The sequence below is a fragment of the Thunnus albacares genome, chromosome 13 (genome assembly GCF_914725855.1).
Source record: "Thunnus albacares chromosome 13, fThuAlb1.1, whole genome shotgun sequence".
NCBI lineage: Eukaryota > Metazoa > Chordata > Actinopteri > Scombriformes > Scombridae > Thunnus > Thunnus albacares.
In genome coordinates, this window is record NC_058118.1 from 21178378 (window position 1) to 21183768 (window position 5391).

Sequence of the window (5391 nt, forward strand, 5' to 3'; positions counted from 1 at the left end):
CTGTCCCATGGTGTCCTCCAAGGAGGGTGCGCCTGGAAGACATCCACAGGAAGGCATCCAGGAGGCATCCGAATCAGATGCTGAAACCACCTCAAGTGATTCCTTTCGATGTGAAGGAGCAATGGTTCTACTCCAAGCTCCTTCCAGATGTCTGCGCTCCTCATCTCTAACAATAAACTGATCTGATTCTTTACTCCAAAGCTCATGACCACAGGTGAGAGCTGGAACATAGATCGAGCAGCTCACTCTTCTCCAAGACAGCATCAATTTGCGTGTTGATCTCACGCCCCATCTTACCTTCACTCATGAACAAGACCCAAGAAACTTGGAATTTCTCCGCTTGGGACAGTGATTAACTCCCAACCTGAAGGGAGCCATCCACCATTTTCTGTTAGGCGCTTTGCTAAATGGGCGAAGGGCAACCTCAAGCTACAAAAACTGGTTTTCAGGACTCTGTGCTCTGAGAGCTGATAGCAAATCCGCTCAGATCCACGCACGTATGAGACATATTGAAAGACGGACCTGCAGACCCACAGATCTGTAGCAATACAACAGGACCTTACCTGATCCGACAAACTGAATAAACAGTCATTTGAACTGCAGCCAGACTCTATTCAAGAGTCCCTAACACTAACTGAGCAGTCTCAAAAAACAGAACAACAACAACAAAAACATTTTCTTGCTAACATTTACTGGTTAAACATGACCTCAAGTCTTTTTATGTCCAAAAAACCCCTGTAACCCTGAGATACACATTGATTACCAGATCCTTGAACTCCATAACTACATTCAGGGCTTTTTTCAATTGAGTTAAGTGTAATATTTCAGGGGACCTTTCATGAGCCCTTGAAATGGATCAATGAAGCAGTTGATACTTTCACACTCAAAAGGAAACACAGACCAGTCAACAAATACATTCAAGGTTGTTTTATATGTGTTTAGTATTTTTCCACATCAAAACTGAAGGGACTCTATTATTATGTGTCAAGAGATAGAAATAGTTCCCAAAACATGATTTATTCCCTTCTCAGGAGCGGATTTTATTTAGCCAGATGCTGAGGACTTCTCACAGGACCCACTGTGGTTCTGGTACATCCATCAGAGACCTTCTTGGATGCGGTCTTGGAAAAATAAAAAGAGAGAAACTATTGCGTCATGCAGAGAAAGAGAAGAAAAAATATCCCAGTCTCCTATTCCCCTGTGTGGTCATTGATCTGCCGGCTCTGATTCAAGCTCTGTGTTAAATCACCCCTGGGTCCAGAGCTAACCTGTTCTCCCTACCCCTTTGTTCAGACCGCGCGAAAGATAATAGAAAGCGTTTTGTGCCGGGAGTGCCATGGGGGCCCCAATCTCGCCTCTAGCTTTTCTAAAATCCCTTCTTTCCTCTAACTTTTTCTGCACCCCTTTCTTCATCTCTGACTGTTTCTCTTTGGCTGTTTTTCTTCTTTTTCCCCTTAAATCTCCGTTTTCGTCCTATACCACATTGTAAAGGGGTCTTTTGTACAACCCTGATAGAAAGACCACTTTCAAACAAAGACAGCTCACATTGTGGACCAGGGACAACAAATAGGATCTTTTGTGGGCAGTCTGAAGGTGCTCTTTCATCACCAACAGACAGAGAGGGAGAAGAGAAAGGAAAGAGGGAGCGAGAGACAAGAAGGAAAGTGAGTCCGATATATCCGTCGCAGAGCTAAAGCCTAGCGCTTTCAAAAGAAAGTTGGGTGTGTGTTTTTCAGAGCATGTGCAGTTTAACATTGATATTCATATGAAGCGAGTTTAATCAGAATCAGTAATCAGACTTAAATGCCATTTTGTTTCACTTCATCCATTCAGCCTGACATTGTATTCATGATAGCAGATTTCTTGTAGGGATGGTGTTATTTTGTTTCGTTTTGCCGTAACCAATCAGTAGAGAGTGTCCCACCAACATAATTTTCAGTTGAGATGGAAGCTACTGTATCGATGAGCAGTTAACTTCACATTGATCAAAGAAATATGTTGATTTATTATTTCTATAAGAGGGCTTAAAATAAACAGCTGTGATGATCTCATCCACGCTCCTCACCATTTTTCTCTGTATTTTTCATGAATCTAGCTGGCTAGCTCGCTATTTATGTAGAAAGATACCGTCCCCATTCTTAATCTTCTTACTATGCTGTCATAGTCATGGTCAGTTGTTTCTCTAACTTGGGGAACAGCTGTCAACACCAGACTTATTTGGATGGTTGAACAAATCTGATCCAAAGTAATGTAATGGAAAATGGGGAAATGAAGTCCTGAGAAAGAAAAAACGGGAAAAAGAAATCCAACAAAATCAGTAATAATCCCTATAACCTTGCTTTCCTGCCTCTTATGTATCATCGGTGGATATACAAGGACTGAACTGATAATGGGTTGTGCGTCTGCGCTATGTATTCATCACATTGTTCAGACAAAATTCTGTCCACACAGTCACATTGTGGGGACCCACATCACGTTATCATTTCTTACAACCGGAGCATTAATTTTAGGGTTACAACTTGGCTTAAAAGTTGTTTAAAGGTTAGAAGATTTGGGGTACAAAACAGATGTATCATGCAACAAAACCCATTTTTATGTAAAACCTATTTGATTAACGTGACAAAATATGCCACTGTCCTCTTTTCCATCATCAATGCTGGTCAACTTTCTACAAAAGCAGTATTTTTTCTTTCCCTTCCTTGGCTCATCCTGGCTACTATTCCTTGACTTCTTCTCTTAGGTGAAAGCATGTTTTCTCCTGTGGCCTTGTAGCTGTCACAATGGATGAGGAGTAACCCATTGCTAAGGTTCAAAAATATCTGGTCATCTGGTCTACAAGCTTGTTTCCAGGTGAACTGGTGACATTGGCTCTTTAGGTGAGGAATCAAGTGAAATGTCACAAAAAGGTTCCTGAATCTTGAATGTGTGCATGTAGGTATAGTATAGCTGTACTGTACAGTATGTGGGTGTTTAAAGTGCAATCAAGTTTTCATCTAAAAGTTTAAATCTTGACTCCCAACAACTAGCAGTGTGCCATAAATCTTGTTGACAGGTTTGTTTTTGATAATTGCAGCTTTTCTCCACCAGGCCTTCTGGTGTGTGAACCTACAACCAACCAGCAGCTCCCAGCTTGTCCAGGTCCTGTTCCACATGGGAAATTTCACCTGAAAATTTCCACAAAAGTTCAGTGGTATGATTGACTGCAGGAATAGCACCTTCATACTTCTTTGAACATACTTGAGCAAAGAGAACATGGTAATAAATGCTTGAGAGTGTTTTCTTTGATGCATTTGGTAAATCCCAAAGTTCCCAAGATCATGTAAAACAAGATTGTCGTCTACTTTTGCCAGCACTTGATGTTTATAATTAAAGGCCTTAAATTGCACTGCAGTCCCAGATGTCTTTCAGTGATTAAATAGTGTGACAGTTTATTCTAGACACCCTGCTGTTGTGTATATAATAAACAGAAGGAAATATAACACATATCGCTCCCTGTGCAGTAGAACATTCCTGGAAAGGAGACGCTCAGTATCAGTTGAGGTCAAATCAGCTTTACAGTCAGTGCTTAAATTTTAAATGAGGAGGTCCTGGGACACAGAGAGGTTGCTGTTCCAGCGGGTCAGGGAGATCAGAAAAGTGACAGAATGCATCAAAAAATCCACAGTGTCTGGATCACATTGGACGGTGCCAAGGTGCTAGCTGTTAAAATGAAACAAAACTGTCATCACAAACAAAGCAATGTGTAACGCAGCTAGCCTATATTATCAGAATAATTGCATCTGATGTGACAATCGAGCCCAGAGTAGGCTACACATGTACATATCATGTCCACAATGATGGGACTTAGAAATTTTCATTACGCATAAGTTACTCATTTCACCATTTCACAACACAAACTCCCACTTGCTTAGCTGTGGGGCTTACAGAAATAATATGCCAAAATATTTAGACACAAAAAAGCATTAAACCGCTTGCCAGCATACAATGCATCTACCGGTATATGTGGGGCTTGCATTTCCCCATTCATTGGCTGCCTGATGTATTAATCATCATCATCATCAGACTCATCATTCATTACCCTCTTTATCAGTCATCAACACTACACAACAGAGAACAGTAATAAAAAAGGCATGCTTACCTTTCTGTTTATGTGCAAAACAGCCCACAAAACATCCATAGAGCCCTCGGCCTCCTTTTCCCTGCTTCCTAAATTACTTTACTCCTAGTGGATGCCACTGTGCTAGCATCACTATCATATCCTAATCCAAATCACAGTAACATTAGCTCACATGATGTGCACAAAACTCACACACTTCAGGCATCACTGCATGACCTGAGTCATGACGTCTCTGCAAAAAAAAAAAAAAAAAATGCATCCAAAATAGGCAAACAGGGGATTTATGAGTAACTGCACTGGGATATAAAAGAATGACAGAACAGATAACATTAAATATTACACAAAATTTATTTACAGATTTTGATAGTGACAAATGAGGTGCCAGATCCAATCAAATAGGTGCCAGTCCCAATTGGCCCCAATCTAGCTTGGAGGTCCTGGATCCTGTTCCAGCAGGATCCAGCACAAATAAAGCCCTGTCTACTGTTCTGTATATCATTATCTACTGGTGACAGAAAAAACAGAGAAAAGTACTAATTAGAGACTAAAGCATTTAACTACTTTGTAACAAGACCACATCCCTTAAAATGGAACATAAAGTAAAGGCAAGGCAAGTTTATTTATATAGCACATTTCAGCAATGAGGTAATTCAAGGTGCTTTACATAAAACATTAAAAGCAGTGCAAAAGAAACACACCATAAAAGGACATTTAAACATAATTAAAACAGTCATTAAAGTGCTATGAGAATAAAAAATAAAAAATAAGTTAAAATAGAATAAGGAAGGTATGAAATACAAGAATAAAAGTTACAGTGCAGTGTAAGAAATGAATAATTATTTAATTTAACTTGATTTAAAAGAAATGACAGTTGCAGTTTTCTGGGAGTTTGTTTCAGATATGTGGAGCATAAAAACTGAACACTGCTTCTCCAGGTTTAATTTTTACTCTGGAGACAGAAAGCAGACCTTTCCTAGACGACCTGAGAAGTCTGAGATGGTTCATTATGTAGCAGCAGATCATAAGTATATTTTGGCCCTAAACCATTCTGTGTTTTAGAAACTATCAGCAGTATTTTAAAATCAATTCTTTGACAGACAGGAAGTCGGTGTAAAGATCTGAGAACTGGGGTGTTATGATGCACTTTCTGGGTCTTAGTGAGGACCTGAGCAGCGGCGTTCTGAATCAGCAGCAGCTGTCTGATTGATTTTTTAGGGAGACCTGTGAAGACACCGTCAAGTCTATTGAAGATAAATGCATGGACAAGTTTTTCC

The 5391-nt window shown here is 40.0% G+C and overlaps 1 long non-coding RNA gene across 1 annotated transcript; it reads left to right on the forward strand.

The window, feature by feature from the left end:
- The first annotated feature begins 1043 nt into the window (after window positions 1–1043).
- Window positions 1044–3365, forward strand: LOC122995989. The gene is made up of 3 exons (XR_006406909.1): window positions 1044–1664; window positions 2741–2876; window positions 3074–3365. It is a non-coding gene; the product is annotated as an uncharacterized LOC122995989 (long non-coding RNA).
- Window positions 3366–5391: the final 2026 nt, after the last annotated feature.